The sequence below is a fragment of the Jaculus jaculus genome, chromosome 6 (genome assembly GCF_020740685.1).
Source record: "Jaculus jaculus isolate mJacJac1 chromosome 6, mJacJac1.mat.Y.cur, whole genome shotgun sequence".
Classification (NCBI taxonomy): Eukaryota; Metazoa; Chordata; class Mammalia; order Rodentia; family Dipodidae; genus Jaculus; species Jaculus jaculus.
The window spans coordinates 138827294-138845146 of record NC_059107.1 but is presented as its reverse complement, the minus strand read 5'-3'; the positions used below and the strand labels follow the sequence as shown (position 1 = coordinate 138845146).

At 41.5% G+C, this 17853-nt stretch overlaps 1 protein-coding gene across 1 annotated transcript in view; it reads left to right on the top strand.

Moving 5' to 3' along the window:
* The first annotated feature begins 15899 nt into the window (after window positions 1–15899).
* Window positions 15900–17853, top strand: part of Usp44 (ubiquitin specific peptidase 44) — a 39649-nt gene continuing 37695 nt past the window's right edge. Inside the window, exon 1 of the mRNA XM_004650189.3 lies at window positions 15900–16061. The gene's annotated coding sequence lies outside the window, so the exon portion shown is untranslated. The remainder of the gene's footprint in view (window positions 16062–17853) is intronic.

The following is a 17853-nucleotide window of genomic DNA, read 5'->3' as shown; positions in this document are numbered from 1 at the left end:
TCTCTCTCTCTCCCTCTCTCTCTCTCTCTCTCCCCATTGCTTTCAAATAAATAAATAAAATAAACAAAAAATACTTGGTTTTAAAAAAAAAGGTAAAACACAAAAAAACACTGCCCTTTCAACTATCTACATTTTTGCTCACCTTCCGAATGTTTCCACAGTAGCTATAGTAAATAAAGAGGAAAAGTAGAGTTCTTGCTTACTTACAATTATTCCTAAGAATACTAAGTCCTAGGGTCGAGCAACAGTGACATTAATGTAAAGTAGAGATTTTGTAGTATTTTATGATTTGTTTGGCTATAAATAAACCTTAATGTATATATTTGAGTACAATTCTCCAGTTTGTCTTCTGAATGAAATCATTGCCTGTTTTTTTCTACAAGATTTTTTTACAAAATTTTTAAAAATATTTATTTATTTATTGGGGGGGTGCAGATAAAGAATAGGCATGGCAGGGCCTCTAGCCACTGTAAATGAATTCCAGATGCATGTGCCACCTTGTGCATCTGGCTTTACATAAGGAATAGAACCCAGATCCTTGGGCTTTGCAGGCAAGTGCCTTAACCACTGAGTTATCTCTCCAGCCCTCTGTAAGAATTTTTTGTTTTTTTCAAACTAGGGTCTCACTCTCTAACTCAGGCTGACCTGGAATTCACTAAGTAGTCTCAGGCTGACCTCAAACTCCCAGTGATCCACCTACCTCTGCCTCCTGAGTCCTGGGATTAAACGTGTGCGCCACCACACCTGGCTTGCTCTGTTAGAATTTTAAGGAAAGGGAAAAATATATATAAGATCATATGAAGGCTTATATTTTATGTTTTTAATAGTTAAAATCACTAGGTGCCACCATACAGATTTTGTGTGTGGCATAGCCAAAGCAGATGCCAGGCAGAATGCCTCCCTTGTTTCAACGTGTGTATCCAAACAGGACACAGTGACAAGGTGCATGGGGACAGCTAGAGTCCTACATGCTAAACTCAGGCCCTGGGCATTGCCACCTGGCTCTACGGCCAGAAGCAAGTGAGTGGTCCTCTCTGTACCTGTTTCATCTCTAGCATAAACGCTATGGGCTTGTTTTGAGTGTTAAGTGACTTAGATTCCTATAAAGCTACCTAGCGCTGTCTTTGGCATATATGGTATCTACTTAGGAAAATATAGCTCCCATTCAAATGTGACTCCACATGTATGGGTGATGGATTTCCAATGATGCCCTTCTAAAATACTTGAATAGAATTTCTTATCATAAAGATGGCATTTGCAAGCTGGGCATGGTGGCACACACCTTTAATCCCAGCACTCGGGAGGCAGAGGCAGGAGGATCACCATGAGTTCGAGGCTACCCTGAGACTACATAGTGAATTCCAGGTCAGCCTGGGCTAGAGTGAGACCTTACCTCAGAAGTCTCAGGGTAGTCTTGAACTCACGGCGATCCTTCTACCTCTGCCTCCCAAGTGCTAGGATTAAAGGCGTACACCACCATGCCTAGCTTTTTCTTTTGGTTTTTCAAGTTAGGATCTTGCTCTAGCCCAGGCGGGCCTGTAATTCACTATGTAGCCTCAGGCTGGCCTAGAACTCACAGAGATCCTCCTACCTCAGCCTCCCAAGTGCTGGGGTTAAAGTCATGTGCCGCCATACATGGTGGGGGGGGGGGGGGCGACATGCCAGGGCTTCCAGTTGCTGCAATTGAACTTGAGATGTATGCACTACGTTGTGCATCTGGCTTTTACATGGGTCCCGGGGAATCAAACTTGGGTTGTTAGCCTTTACGGGCAAGTGCCTTAACCACTGAGCAGTCTCTCCAGCCCTTAGAGAGATTTTAAAGCAAACATTTAGGATCTCATCCTACCAATTAGAGAAAAGACCAAGCTTGGTGTACCAAACAGAAGTATTTTTCCTTGCCCACTTTCATCTAGCTGGAGGTAACATAGCTCAGCTTCAAGCCAAAGGGCTCAGCAAATGGTGGGAGCAAAGAAAATATGGAACAAGACAAATCAGCACTCAAAAACTGTGTAGTTAGGGGTTGGAAATGGCTTAGATGTTAAAGGTGTTTGTTTTCAAAGCCTGCTGACTTGGGATTTGTCTACCCACTAACTACATAAAGCCAGATGCACAAAGTGGTTCACGTGTCTGGAGTTTGTTTGCAAGTGGCAAGAGGTCTTAGTGTGAACTCTCTCTCTCTAATAAAACATATGTATATGCATATATATATATGTATATATATGTGTGTGTATATATATATGTATATATACATATATAATATATATATTATATATTAATATATAATATATATATATTATATTATAATATATTATTTATATATATATATATAAAATTGTGTTGTTTGCCCTGTATGGTGGTGCATACCTTTAATCCCCGCACTCAGGAGACAGGTAGGAGGATCACCATGAGTTGGAGGCCACCCTGAGATTACATAGTGAATTCCAGGTCAGCCTGGGCTAGAGTGAGACCTTACCCCAGAAAAAAAAAAAAGAAGAAACATGTAGTCAACATAATAAGATACCTTTAAGAAAGGCAAAGGGGGGCTAGAGAGATGGCTTAGCAGTTAAGGCACATGCCTATGAAGCCTAAGGACCTAGGTTCAATTCTCCAGGTCCCACATAAGCAGATGCACATGGGCGCATGTGTCTGGAGTTCGTTTGCAGTGGCTAGAGGCCCTGGTGTGCCTATTTTCACTCTCTCTCTCTCCCTCTCTCTGTCTCTAATAAGTAAATCAATGAAAATAAATCTTTTTTTAAAAGTTTTTTTAAAAAAAGGCAAAGGGGAAAGAAAAACAGCAATTGCTATGAAAGCAAATTAGCAGTCTAACAATAGCTGTGAAATAGTTTAGTGTCCCTGAGCAAATATGTGGCAGAGACAACTTTCCTCATAGCCACCAGGAAGCAAAGAGACAGAGGAAAGGACTAGGCACAAGATATAACCCTCAAAACACCCTGCTCCCTCTCCAAGGCCTCCTTCCTCCAAAGAGGCTCCACCTCCAACTTATGAACTCTTCCCAATAATGCCATCAAATAATGGATCCATCAAGGCATTGATGAAGGCCAAGTCTTTATGGTCCAGCCACCTCTCAGTAAGGCCATTAGCTAAAGATCTAGCCTTCAGCATATGAGAAGTGACTAAATTCATTCCTCTGGGAACAAGGGAAAGGAAATTTTGGGGTTGCCCTACAGGAGAACTTTCTAGTAATCTAAGAAGGTTCTGGAGGAAACAGTTTTGCTTTGGGCCCCCGGAAATGTAATGCCTTACTGTGCGACTTTCTTTGCCCCCAAATTTCAATTGTCCCAGCTGCAAAATTCAGATGAATTTATTTTTTATTTATTGTTGGATCCTTAGGCTTATTAGAACATCCTGGCATCCCTGAGTGTAGAAGTGAAGACATGTCTGCCAGTGTATTTCTCTGTCCACACAGTGGAATAAATGAGAATGCAGCTCAGATCAGAAAGAGGAAGTAAAACCTTGTTTATAAACTAGCTGATTTCCACCTACATCTTTTTAAGAAGTAGCACAGAGCAAATACATTTGGCTTTCCTCTAAGTGCTCTCTCTCTCTCTCTCTCTCTCTTTCTCTCTCTCTCTCTCTTAATTTGCATTTCTGGAGAGTGAAAACGGCCCCTCACATACTAGGCAAGGGCTCCCCTGAGCTACATCTTGGCCCTGCACTCTCTTATTTGTTATTTTGCTCATTCTCCAGTGTTGTAAACTTACCAACATGTGCATATTTATGGTAAATGAGCTTCTTTAACTTATAATTTAAAAAAAAAAAAAAGGTTGCTGGACGTGGCAAAGGTAGAAGAGAAGAATTGCTGTGAGTTCGAGGCCCCCCTGAGATGACATAGTGAATTCCAGGCCAGGACTGGAGTGAGACCTTATCTCAGAAAACAAAATTAAAAAAAAAAAAAGTTCTCAAAATCTATTTGGATAAGAGAGCTATCTCATAGAAGCTGTCGGTAAAATTCTCTAAATCAGTTTTTCTAATTTTACCCTTACAAATTCTGTTTAGCATATTATTTTGTCTGGTTATGATAGTCATACTTAAATATACTTTTTCACAAGTAGGAAGATTGAAGATGTTGTGTTGTTGATTTTGTAGTGATGGAGATTGAACCACATCACATAGATTTGCAAGGGAAGCACTCTACCATTGAGCCTCTGAAGAAAGGTTTTTAAAATAATTATTGTTCAACAGAAATCACACCCAGGGGCTGGGAAGGTGGGTCATCAGTTAAAGGCCCTTGCATACAAAAACTGTTGGCTAGGGTTCAATTCCCCAGCCAACCATATAAAGCCCAATGGTCAGGCATTTGTTTGCAGAGTCAAGAGACCCTGAACTCCCTCCAATACAAACACATGCAATTAAATATAATTTTTTTTAAAAATACCACTTCCAAGGTATCTATAAAGTGCACTGTAAAGAAAAACGTCCAGTTAATAGGTTTGCTTTCTAATTCTAGGGCCGATGATTGCCATGTCACTTAATACCTTCATTTCCTGGAAAGGGGATATATATGAAAACCTTTGAAAGGCCTAAATTGTTTTGTGGTGAAAGGCATTTCTCCACATTGCATGTGCATTGAGATGGTAACCTTAACGTGTCTCTGATAACTCATAACCCTCGCTTCTTTCCATCAGATTGCTTAATGAAATAATGAAAGGGATTTTGGCGGATAGGCAAGAGATTTGGGGAGGGGAGGGATGCTACAAAAGGAATAAAGCCAAATGTTTCTGGAAATCCTTAAGGGTACATTAAGTGATCAAATCAAAGACTAAGTATCTAATGTAAGACTGACACAACGTCTTTAGTGTTTTTTGAGTCTGTCAGTTAAGAAACAAATTTGTGGTATTCTATACCCAGGAGGGCGTTTATTGCATTAATCTAAGCTGACAACCAGTAAGACTCTGTATTGTTGTGTTTACACCACTTATTTCAGCTGAAACCTAAAGAGCCCAATTCCCAATTGTTCACACTGCCATGCCAACAAAAACCTTAAGGAAATCTTCTACAGCGAGACTATATTGTTACGCGTTTACTTGAGCAAATGAAAACTGTATGTAACTGAGTCCTGTGAATCACCACAGCAGCTTCAATAGCCCCCTTACCTGAGCCAGAAGTTAAACAAACTACACAGCTTCACTTCAAACCCCCGTCGTTATCCGTGGAATTCTGCTAACTACCCTTTTCAGTTTCTTATATGTGGTTAGGACATTGTGCAAATAAATCCAAGGTTGTATTTCCATTCCAACAGGAGCCAGTTAGCTTGAAAAGGTAAAAAAAAAAAAAAAAAAAAAAAATCTGTGACCTATCTTAAATTGCTATAGGAAAAAAATTATAGGAAAAAAGTTGAAAGGAAAAAGAAAACAATACCACTACTGATATAATTTACTGTTAAGATTTCTATAAAGTATATGGGTAACGGATTAAAAATTAGCAAGTTTCAAGATGGCAGTGACCTTGAGATGACTCAGAAGGCATCATGGTGCTGGACATGACAGGACTGCTCAGCACTGAAACATCTCTGTCCCACCTTCCAAGGCTCAGGTTCTTTTGCGGAGGAGGTGGCGGAAAGAATGTAAGAGCCAAAGGAAGGGCAGGACTCCTTACAACATGCTCCTTCCAGACACAAAATGGCCTGGATATCCATGCCCTCACAGTGCCTGACACTACCTACACAAGACCATCATAATAGGAGGAAAAGATCAAGACAACAAAATAAAAGAGACTGATTGAGATGGGGAGGGGATATGATGGAGAGTGGAGTTTCAAAGGGGAAAGTGGGGGAAGGGAAGGCATTACCATGAGATATTGTTTAGAATCATGGAAGTTGTTAATAAAAAAAAAAAATTTGAAAAGGAGAAAAATTGGCAAGTAGGGCTGGAGGGATGGCTTAGCCATTAAGGCATTTGCCTGCAAAGCCAAAGGTCCCAGGTGCGATTTCCCAGGACCCACATTAGTCAGGTGCACAGGGGGTGCATGTGCCTGGAGTTCATTACAGTGGCTGGAGGCCCTGGCACACCCATTCTCTCTCTTAATCTCTCCCTCTCTCTGCCAAATAAATAAATAATATTTAAAAATTGACAAGTAGGGCTAAGGGTATAAGCTTAGTGGCAGACGACTTGCTTAGCCTGCCAGATGTCCTGGGTTCCAGCCCTGGCTTCCCTTCTCCCCAGAGTACAGTAAATAGTGAGATAGTCTTTATCTCTAAGCAGACAAGGAGCTTGAAAAGGTATGCATTGGAGCTGGGCATGGTGGCACACACCTATAATCCCAGTACTTGGAGGCTGAGGTAGGAGGATTGCCATGAGTTTGAGGCTACCCTGAGACTCCCTAGTGAATTCCAAGTCAGCCTGGGCTAGAGTGAGACCCTACCTCAAAAAATAAAAATAAAAAAAGAAAAGAAAAGATATGCATTTTAGTGACTGTGATGATATTTGGATGCTCACTAGAACATTACTAGACTATTAGAAATCTGTAAATACAGTCTTATCATTGATCATGTGAAAAAAAAAAGTGGTTGAGATAGGAAACAATTGACCAAGCAATTTCTTTTCAAGATATGAATAACTGTGTACACTTGAAAGCAGACATGAACATGAAAATATACAAGAGAAATGATAATATCTTAACAACTAAGTAATCTATGTATTAGGATTAACTTTTACCTGAAATAAACTGGGCATGGTGGCGCACACTTTTAATCCCAGCACTCGGGAGGCAGAGGTAGTTGGATAGCCATGAGTTCGAAGCCACCCTGAGACTACATAGTGAATTCCAGGTCAGCCTGAGTTAGAGACACCCTACCTCAAACTATCCCACCAAAAAAATTTTTTTACCTGAAATATGTGATAGCTTGCAAGATCTTTCACAGTAGATGTGGAGGTACACACCTACAATCACAGCACTAGGGAGGCTGAAGCAGGAAGATTAAGAATTGGGAACTTTCCTGAACTGGTGGTGCAGGCTTTTAATCCCAGTACTCAGGCACCCAAGACAGGAGGATTGCTGTGAGTTTGAGGGCAGCCTGAGACTATATAGTGAGTTCCAGGTCAGCCTGGGCCAGAGTGAGACCCTGCCTTGAAGAAAAAAAAAAAAAAGTACTGAGGGGCCAGGGAGATGGCTCAGTTGTTAAAGGCACTTGTTTGTAAAATCCGACAGCCTGGGTTCAATTCCTCAGTGCCCACGTAAAGCCAGATGCACAGAAGCACATGTGCATGGAGTTTGTTTGCAGCATCTAGAGGCCCTGGTGTACTCACACTCTCAGTCTCTCTCTCTCTCTCTCTCTCTCTCTCTCTCTCTCTCTCTCTCTCTCTGTCTCTCTCTCTCTCTCTCTGTCTCTCTCTCTCTCTCAAACAAATAATAATAACAATAATAAAAGACGAGGGGTTGGGGAGATGACTCACTGGTTAAAGGAACTTGTTGGCAAAGCCTACTGGCCCAGGCTTAATTCCCCAGTACCCATGCAAAGCCAGATACACAGAATAATATATGTGCCTAGAGTTCATTTACAAAGACAAAAGACCTTGTTGTGCCTATACTGTTACTCACAGGACACTTGCTTATAAAGTCTGCTAGCCCAGGATCAATTCCCCAGCCATCTACATAAAACCAAGACAGGCATTTAATTATAGCAGCAAAATACCCTGGTATACCCATACGCACTCACACATATATGCAAATAAATAAATAAGAGAAAATATATTGAGAATCTTGATTGCTCAAAGAATCACTGACATGAGAGCTAAATCATCTTAGATGGTAGCATATTCACATATTTAGCAAAGTGGAAGTGGCCACCAGAATCAGCTATAGTGAATCCCTTACTAAGTCCCTATTCTGGTATTACCAACATGCCAAGCTTTCCTTGAACTTTTGTTGTTGTTGCTTGTTTCTTGAAGTTGGGTCTTGCTCTAACCCAGGCTGGAATTCACTCTGTAGTCTCAGGGTGGCTTTGAACTCATGGTGATCCTCTTCCCTTTGCCTCCTGAGTCCCTTAAACTCTTTTTTTTTAAAAATATTTTTTGTTCATTTTTATTTATTTATTTGAGAGTGACAGAGAGAGGGAAAGAGGCAGATAGAGAGAGAGAGAGAATGGGTGCGCCAGGGCCTCCAACAACTGCAAACGAACTCCAGACACGTGCACCCCCTTGTGCATCTGGCTAACGTGGGTCCTGGGGAATCGAGCCTCAAACCGGGATCTTTAGGCTTCACAGGCAAGCGCTTAACTGCTAAGCCATCTCTCCAGCCCTCCGTTGAACTCTTAAAGTAACTTGAAGGTGGGGCTGGAGAGATGGCTTAGTTCCAGGTCAGCCTGGGCCAGAGTGAGACCTTACCTCAACCCCCCAAATGAATATATTAATTTTTTTAACTTAAAAAAATTAAAAGGGCTGGAGAGATGGCCTGGAAGTTAAGGTGCTTGCCTGTAGAGCCTAAGAGGCCAAGTGTGACTCCCCAGGGCCCACTTAAAGCCAGATGCACAAAGTAAGGCATGCAGCTGGAGTTTGTTGGCAGTGGCGGGAGGCCCTGGTGCACCCATTCTCCCTCTCTCTCTCTCTCTCTCTCTCTCTCTCTCTCTCACTGCCTGTCACTCTCAAATAAATAAATAAATTAATTAATTAATTTTAAAAACCAGAAACTAGGTCACATTTAAATTTAAACATGAGCTTCATACCATTAAATAAATTATTTTTCATATGAACTGGGCGTAACAATGCACACCTACAATACCAGCACTTGAGTGGCTGAAGCAGGAGGATTGCCACGAGTTTGAGTCCACACAGGCCAGAAGTGAGTACCAGGCCAGGACTACCATAGCTAGATCCTGTCTCAAACAAAATCTACCAAAAAAATAAAGATGAAAAATTTTCAAATAAGTACAATGCACAATATTGTGATTCTAATTTAATTTAGGAAATCTCTGATTTGGTAGTTGTCTGTCGTGGAAGACAAACTAGCAGAGTCAGATTCATGAGCAAATTCCTTTTCCTTTATCAACAGTGGCTTTAAGTCACTAAGTGTTTATACCATCTACACCTCTGGCTAAACAGGTACAGAACTGGAGCCACAACTGGGACATCAGAGGCACAAACTTGTTAAAAACACTTTGCCTTTTTCTATCTCTCAAATATTTATATATATATTTATATATATTTATTTATTTGAGAGATAGAAAGAGGCAGAGAGAGAGAGAGAAAATGGGTGCACCAGGGCCTCTAGCCACTGCAAACGAACTCCAGATGTGTGTGCCACCTTGTGCATCTGGCTTACTTGGGTACTGGGGAATCCAGTGTGGGTCCTTAGGCTTTGCAGGCAAGTGCCTTAACCTCTAACCTATCTCTCCAGCCCCCAAAACTGCTTTTTTGTTTGTTTGTTTGCTTGTTTGGGTTGGTTTTGGTTTTTCAAGGCAGGGTCTTCCTCTAGCCCAAGCTGACCTGGGATTCACTATGGATGCTGGCCTCAAACTCATAGCAATCCTCCTACCTCTACCCCTTCTAGTGCTGGGATTAAAGGTGTGGGCTATCACTCTGGTCCCAAAAACTTTTTTTCTAGTAAATGAAACTTGCTCTTGCTTAGACCAAAACAGAGACTACCTCAACATGCCCCACAGAGCCCTTTTGTCCCACGTTTCAACTCACTGTGTGAGGACGACTGTGGTTGCCACAGAGCCCAGAAAGAGCAGTGCTTTGTTGTCCAGCCCTGCTGAGCGATGAGTTTGTTTTGAGTTCCATTACATTTCTTGCAAAATTTGAGATTGAAAAGAGGAGATAGATCCAAGGCTATGATCCCATCAGGACTGTAAAACTTGGCAACAACTTATAGACTTGACTCTCTCTCCCTCTGTCTCTCTCTGTCTAAAAATAAAATAGTAATAATCAAAAGAATCTGCTGGGATTGATGGCACACGCCGTTAATTCCAGCACTTGGGAGGCAGAGATAGGAGGACTGCCATGAGTTCAAGGCCACCCTGAGACTACATAGTGAATTCCAGGTCAGCCTGAAATTAAGTGAGACCCTTCCTCAAAAAACCAAAAATAAGAATCTATTGAGGGACATCCATTTGTGAGTAATGACTGCTGTGTTCCAGGAACAACAAAGGAATGAAGTAGAGAGAATAGCAACCAGAGCATGAGACTCCTTCCAGGTAACAGTAAGGACCTTGAGATAGAGTCTTTAGAGAGCTTTAGGGAGAGGAATGATATTAACATGCCTATTGTTTTTAGTTAATTAATTATTTGTAAGCAGAGACAGAGAGATTGGGCATGCCAGGGGCTCTTAGCACTGCAAACAGACTCCAGATGCATACACCACTTTGTGTCTTTGGTTTGATGTGAGTATCAAAACCAGGCTGGCAGCCTTTGCAAGAAAGCATTTCTTTTCTTTCTATTTTTTTTTTTTTTTTTTTTTTTGGTTTTTTGAGGTAGGGTCTCACTCTGGCTCAGGCTGACCTGGAATTCACTATGTAGTCTTAGGTTGGCCTCGAACTCTCGGTGATCCTCCTACCTCTGCCTCCCGAGTGCTGGGATTAAAGGCATGCGCCACCACGCCCGGCTGCAAGAAAGCATTTTTAACTGCTGAGCCACTTCCCCAGCCCTGAAAATGCCTGTTATGTTGAAAACAAAGTGTCAGTGGATGATGTCTAAGGCCAAGAGAGGAAAGATGTTAGCAGAGCCATCCAAGTCAGAAGCACCATGGCTTGGACCCACGTGAAAGTGGTAGAAGCGCTGAGAAGTAACTGGATTGAGGCTACATTTTCAAGGTGGAAACTGGAGGATTTGCTGACCAACTGAATAAGAAATATGAGCCAATAGCAAGAGTCAGGGATAGGGGGACACCATTTACTGAGATGATGAGGGCTGTGGGAAGAGCGAGTTTGGGTGGGAAAACCAATAGCTATTTGCTGTGTATTTGTGATTTTGGTAGAGCTAACATAACAAAGCATCACAGACCAGGAAGCTTAACAGAATCAACTCACTATGAAGTTAGTTCAAATTATAATTCTTCTCTCTCTTTCTCTCTCTCTCTTTTTGCTCCTTTCAAATTATAATTCTTGCCAGGCGTGGTGGCACATGCCTTTAATCCCAGCACTTGGGAGGCAGAGGTAGGAGGACTGCATGAGTTCGAGACCACCCTGAGATTATATAGTAAATTTCAGGTCAGCCTGGAGTAGAGGGAAACCCTACTTCAAAAAGCCAAAACCAAAAAACACCTATATATATATTATGTATATATATATATATATATATATATATATATATATATATATATAAAATTCTTTCGCATAGTTATTGTATGACTTCCTATCATGATAAGACCACATATCTTGTTCAATAAAATGGTATGGACATAAACAAATTAAATATTTAAGTCATTTTCAATATTATCATTGATTTTCTGTTTTTCTTTTCTTGGTTTTTTTTTTTTTTTTTTTTTTTTTTTTTTGCCTTTTCGAGGTAGGGCCTCACTCTAGCTCAGGCTGACCTGGAAATCACTCTGTATTTTAAGGGTGGCCTCGAACTCATGGCAATCCTCCTACGTCTGCCTCCTGAGTGCTGGGATTAAAGGCGTGTGCCACCACGCCCGGCTTCATTGATTTTTCAAGAGGAGGTTACATAGCAAACATTGTAATGGTGAATTCAAAGGATGTAGCTCAATTATAATGTGTTTGTCTAATATGTGTGAGGTCCTTCCTGGGTTTGATCCCTAGCATGGCTGAAAAACAAAAATACAATAATGGTGAATTAATATAAATTTCCTTCTGTATTCATTCCTGAGGTATTTTTGAGTTTTTTTTTTTTGTTTGTTTGTTTATTTATTTGAGAGTGACAGACAGACAGAGAAAGAAAGAGGTAGAAAGAATGGGCGCACCAGGCCTCCAGCCACTGCAGACAAACTCCAGATGCATGCGCCACCTTGTGCATTTGGCTTACGTGGATCCTGGGGAATTGACTATCAAATTAGGGTCCTTAGGCTTCACTGGCAAGCTCTTAACCACTAAGCCATCCCTCCAGCGCCATTTTTGAGTTTTCAGACAAAGGAAGGATGGAGATAAAGCTGTGGGGCCGAGCATTTGCCTGGCATGGATAAGGCCCTAGGTTCAATCCCCAGCCCCCCCCCCACCCCCACCCCCCCCCCACCCCCGCCACCACACACAGACATGTTGCAGATAAAAAGATGAGTAAAGCTGGGTGTGGTGGCACACACTTTTTTTTCTCAATTTTTATTAACATTTTCCATTATTATAAAAAGCATCCCATGGTAATATCCCCCCTTTCCCCTTTGAAATTCTATTCTCCATCATATCCCCTCCCCATCTCAATCAGTCTTTCTTTTATTTTGATGTCATGGTCTTTTCCTCCTCTTATGATGGTCTTGTGTAGGTAGTGTCAGGCACTATGAGGTCATGGATATCCAGACCATTTTATGTGTGGAGGGAGCACGTTGTACTGAGTCCTTCCCTTCATTTGGCTCTTACATTCTCTTCACCACCTCTTCTGCATTAGACCCTGAGCCTTGGAAGGTGTGATCGAGATGTTACTCAATACCCCAGTCACTTCTTTCCAGCACTATGATACCTTCTGAGTCATCCCAAAGTCACTGCCATCTGAAAAGAGAACATTCTCTACCCAAAGTGAGAGTAGCATTAATATAAGGATATAAATATTAAGAGAAGTGCTTACTGAGCACTTTGATAAGCAAAGTATATACATTTCTCCAGACATCAACAGATGTTACACCCCTAGGTCTCATGACTGCCCCTGTTTTATGTTTTCAGTATCAGGGATGTGTTTCCCCCCATGGAGCAGGCCTCCAGTCCAACTGGAGGGCAGTTGGTTTCCACCATGACAGATGTGGCACACACTTTTTATCCAAGCACCTGGGAGGCAGAGGTAGGAGGATTACCATGAGTTCAAGGCCACCCTAAGACTACAGAATGAATTCCAGGTCAGCCTAAGCTAGAATGAGATCCTACCTCAAAATACACACACACACACACACACACACACACGTACGTAAAGCTGGTACATACTTGTAATTCAGTGTTCAGGAGGCTGAGGCAGGAGAATCTCTAGGTCAAGAGCAGTTTGAGCTACATAGTGAGACGTTGTCTCAAGAAAAAACAAGAGAGGCTTGGCATGGTGGCACATACCTTTAATTCCAGCACTTGGGAGGCAGAGGTAGGAAGATCTCTGAGTTTGAGGCCAGTCTAAGACTACAGAGTGAATTCCAGGTCAACCTGGCACAGAGTGAAACCCTAACTCAAAAACCAAAAAAGAAGAAGGAAAAAAAAAGACAAAAACTCATCCTCAGTGGAGATGTTTCTATACTTTGAAGATACAGACTGGTGACTTGTTCTGCTGATCATCTCACTTTTTTTAATATTTTATTTTAATGGAGAGTGAGAATCTGGATTACACAGTTTAAAATTATTTCAGAAGTTATCGAAGAATGTTGACTTACCATGCTAGCTAGTTCTGGGGTCACAGCCAATATAGAGTAACACTCTGAAAACCAAAACAAACAAACAAACAAAAAAAAAAAACCAGAAAATCTTTATATTAGTGAAAAAAGATTTCATTACATATCCCGTTTCAAACTTTTTTTTTTTTTTTTTTTTTTTTTTTTGGTTTTTCGAGGTAGGGTCTCACTGTAGCCCAGGCTGACCTTGAATTCACTATGGAGTCTCAGGGTAACTCACGGCAATCCTCCTACCCCTGCTTCCTGAGTGCTGGGATTAAAGGCGTGTGCCACCACACCCGGCTACAAACATTTTTTATTAAAATATTTTATTTAGGGCTGGAGAGATGGCTTAGCGGTTAAGCGCTTGCCTGTGAAGCCTAAGGACCCAAGTTGGAGACTCGATTTCCCAGGACCCACGTTAGCCAGATGCACAAGAGGGCGCACACGTCTGGAGTTCCTTTGCAGTGGCCAGAGGCCCTGTCGTGCCCTTTCTGTCTCTCTCTATCTGCCTCTTTCTCTCTCTCTGTCCATCACTTTCAAATAAATAAAAATAAACAAAAAAAAATTAAAATATTTTATTTAGGGCTACAGAGATGTCTTGGTGATTAAGGCACTTGCCTGCAAAGCAAAAAGGACCCAGGTTTGAAAAAAAAAATAGCCCTGGTTACTTCTTTTTTTTTTAAAGAAAATATTTTATTTATTTATTTGAGACATGGGATTAAAGGCACGCGCCACTACGCCCCACTTTTACTAAACTTTAAAAAGTTAATATTTTTGCTGAGCGTGGTGGCACGTGCCTTTAATCCCAGCATTGGGAGACAGAGGTAGGAGGATCGCCATGGGTTCGAGGCCACTCTGAGACTATAAAGTGAATTCAAGGTCAGCCTGAGCTAGAGTGAGACCCTACCTCGAAAACAACAACAACAGAGAGACGAAGGATTGAATAGAGAAAGTGGGTAGGGAAACACTAAAGTGGGGTTCGGGGTGGAACTCAGTGCTTGCCCTTGCTTCAATCCTTCGTCATGAAACAAAACAAACAAGAACCCTAAAAAACTTTAATTAAAGTGACCAAAACCACCTTAGATTTCTGACAAATTTGTAAGAAAAAGGAAGGACTTTAGCATTTTCTTTTTAGTGTCAGTGTGGTCTTGAACTCACGGAGGTATTGAAAGTATGCTCCACCACATCTGGCACATTTTCCAAGGAATTACGAGAGCCGCAGCAGGTGGAGGTAAGTGCACAGACCAGCAAAGTTTCAAAAGGACTGTTTTTTTTTTTTTTTTTTTTTTTTCTGTTAGTATTTGGTATGGGAGACTGACTCTCGTGTCTTGCACATGCTAAGCACTTGATCTCCATCCCCCACCCTACCCTGAAGAACTGTTAAAAGTGTGCTGAGATTAAAGTTTGCGCCACCACACCCAGTGGCTCCTTTATTTCTTCATAACACGGAAATGAAAGCTGTGCACATTTCAATACCGACCATGGTTCCAGGCACACAGGTGTTCAAATAATGTTCAGTGAACCTTAACATTATTAGATGGGAGCATTGTGTGAAAAAAAAAAAAAAAACTGATTTATTTTTTTTCCTCCCTACGTAAGGTTTTGCTGTAGCCTAGGCTGACCTGGAAATCACTATGTAGTCTCAGGGTGGCCTCAAATTTCTGGCGCTCTTCCTATCTCTGCTTCTCTAGTTCTGGGATTAGAGGTGTATGCCACCATATCCAGTCTTGAAAATTCTTTTAAGTTCCTAAGTTTAATATCCTCATTAATTCTTCCTTAGTAGAAAACTATAATTCCAAAAGTATTTCTCAGATTCATGAAAGACTATACTAGAAAATTCTAAAAATTGACACAATGCATAAAAGGGAGCTCTAAGGTTTATGAAGTTTTTTTTTCTTCCTTTCTATGAAATTCTTTATGTTTTATCTTTTAATTATCCATACTTTTCTCTCGAGTAGAAGAAACAAAATCAGTTGGTGTTATACTTCAGAGATAACTAGTTATATACTAATATACTAATAGGTACCAGAGGCCTTAAAATTCTTTCCGGTTTAAGAAATTGTTTATCTTGGGAAAAGGGTGAATTGTCATTTCAATGTGGGGCTGCAGGAACAAAGAAATCTCCCTACACATCACTTCCACAAGTCCACGTTATGTTAGGGAACTCCTAACTTTGTTAATTCATTAGACAGTTTAACAGGATTTTTCGACTGACACTATACTTTGAGCTCTGGAGAGGTTTAAAAAATGGGGCCGGGGCACAGTCCTGCCCCCAGGGAGGTTATAATGCAAATGGGGAGAACCAGGACCAGAAGTCAGAACAAAAACAGGGGATGCATAATAATGTACTGCTGCTCTGGGGGATGGGCAGCTGGGAGCCACTTTTAACTAGAAAAGCAGCTTCCTAGAGGTGAAAGTGGAGGGCAGCCCTCAAGAGTGTTAACTGTAATAGGTTGGAAACATACAGGACTTTCTACTTAGGAGGTAAACATCTGCCAGGATTTAAAGGTGGGATCGTGGGAGATCATAAAAGGCCTCACCTCTTAGTCTTCAAGGCCACTTTGGGGAAAGACTGGTTTTCGAGGATATAATCGGTAAGTGTGGGGACAGCAGGTGAAGGCGGGAAGAGAAGGAGGCATTTGAAAATGTTATAGTGAAAAGCTTAGATTTGATAAGGTCGGTCAGGAACACAGGGAAATTCAAGAAGGATTCTGAAAGCTATGATCACACAAGGTTGCAATGGAGAGGCCCTGGGCTCAGGAAACCAACTAGAACTTGCCAAGATTTAGGTCTCGGTAGGAAGATCAGGAATGAACGGTAGCTGAGGAAATTTCAAAGTTGATTAAATGGTAATATCAGTAAATACAAAGAACATCAGCTTCCCTCCCTTCCTATTGATACTTTCCCACACTTACAGCCTCGGACTCAAAAATATTTTAGGCTTGCTGGTGCATGCCTTTAATCCCAGTACTCGGGGAGGCAGAGGTAGGAAGATCTTTGTGAGTTCAAGGCCAGCCTGGGACTACAGAGTGAATTCCAGGTCAGCCTGGACTAGAGTGAGACCCCTACCTTGAAAAAACAAACAAACAAAAAATATATGCCAGCACGTGGGAGGCAGATGTAGGAGGATCGCCGGGAGGTTGAGGCCAGCCTGAGATTACATAGTGAAAAGCTTGTCTTTTACTGTACACTTCACTCCTCCACTAATTCACGTGACTTCAGTTCTAACCCATGCCAAGTGCTTTTTCTCTCACCTCAGAACTTCTGTCCGCTAGTCCATTCTACCATTTGCAACTTGTTTTCTGACTGGAATTCTCCACTACTGATGGTGTTCATTCTGTTTCAGTCTCTGAAACAATTGTTATTTGTTTTTCAGTCAGTGTTGAGGATGAAATGTGGTGCTCTACCTCTGAGCCCCACCATGCCAGTCATTTAATACAGTTTTGTTTCTTTTGTTTCTTTTTTGAGGTAGGGTCTGGCTGTAGTCCAGGCTGACCTGGAATTTACTCTGTAGTCTCAGGGTCCCCTCGAACTCACGATCCTTCTATCTCCGCCTGCCAAATGCTGGGATTAAAGGCGTGCACCACCACGCCTAGCTAATATAGCGTTTTGCTCTTGGAAAAGTATGATCATTATAAGAAACTTAGAAAAGTAAAAATCACTTGTATTCATACCCTTTGTTATTAAAGTTTTATATTTCTTGCAGGTGCTGTTCAATGTGAATACGACGTATTTTAAAATATAATAGATGCATTTCTACTTTTGTGGTTTATTTATTGCTTTGCTAGGGATTGAACCCAATACCTTGTACATGCTAGGCAGCTACTCTACCACTGAACTTACCCCACTCTTGTATGGCTAATACCTGTTGGAATTCTAGTGCTCTACTCAGTCTTGTTTAAACCTCTGACACTGCTTGCTGCTCTTTGTGTGGTACTTGCTGCCTGGTATCTTGTCTTCTCAATGTTCCTTCGTTATCCTCATCAGTTTTTTGAGGTCTATCCCAGGCTGACCTAGAGCTCACTATGTAGTCCCTGGGTGGCCTCTAACTCACTCTAACTTATCCTCCTACCTCAGCCTCCCATGTGCTGGTATTCAAGGTGTGCACCACCATGCCCGACTGTTCCTTCATTACTTAATCCATCGGAACTTCTTTTCCCTTACTCAGTATCTGGGCAGAGCTTTCACAAGATTCCCAGATTGGCTGCCCTTGGACCTATTGCTCAGCCCACTCCAGTAAACTGTTACACAGAAGGAAGCAGGGATATGTGGTACCGGTAAGGTAATTTATGAAGTAGGAATCTCTTGGGAGAATGGGAATAGCAGTTTGTGTGGCCTGACCTACATAGCCTTCATTTAATATTTTCTGAAAATAAGATTTGTTGA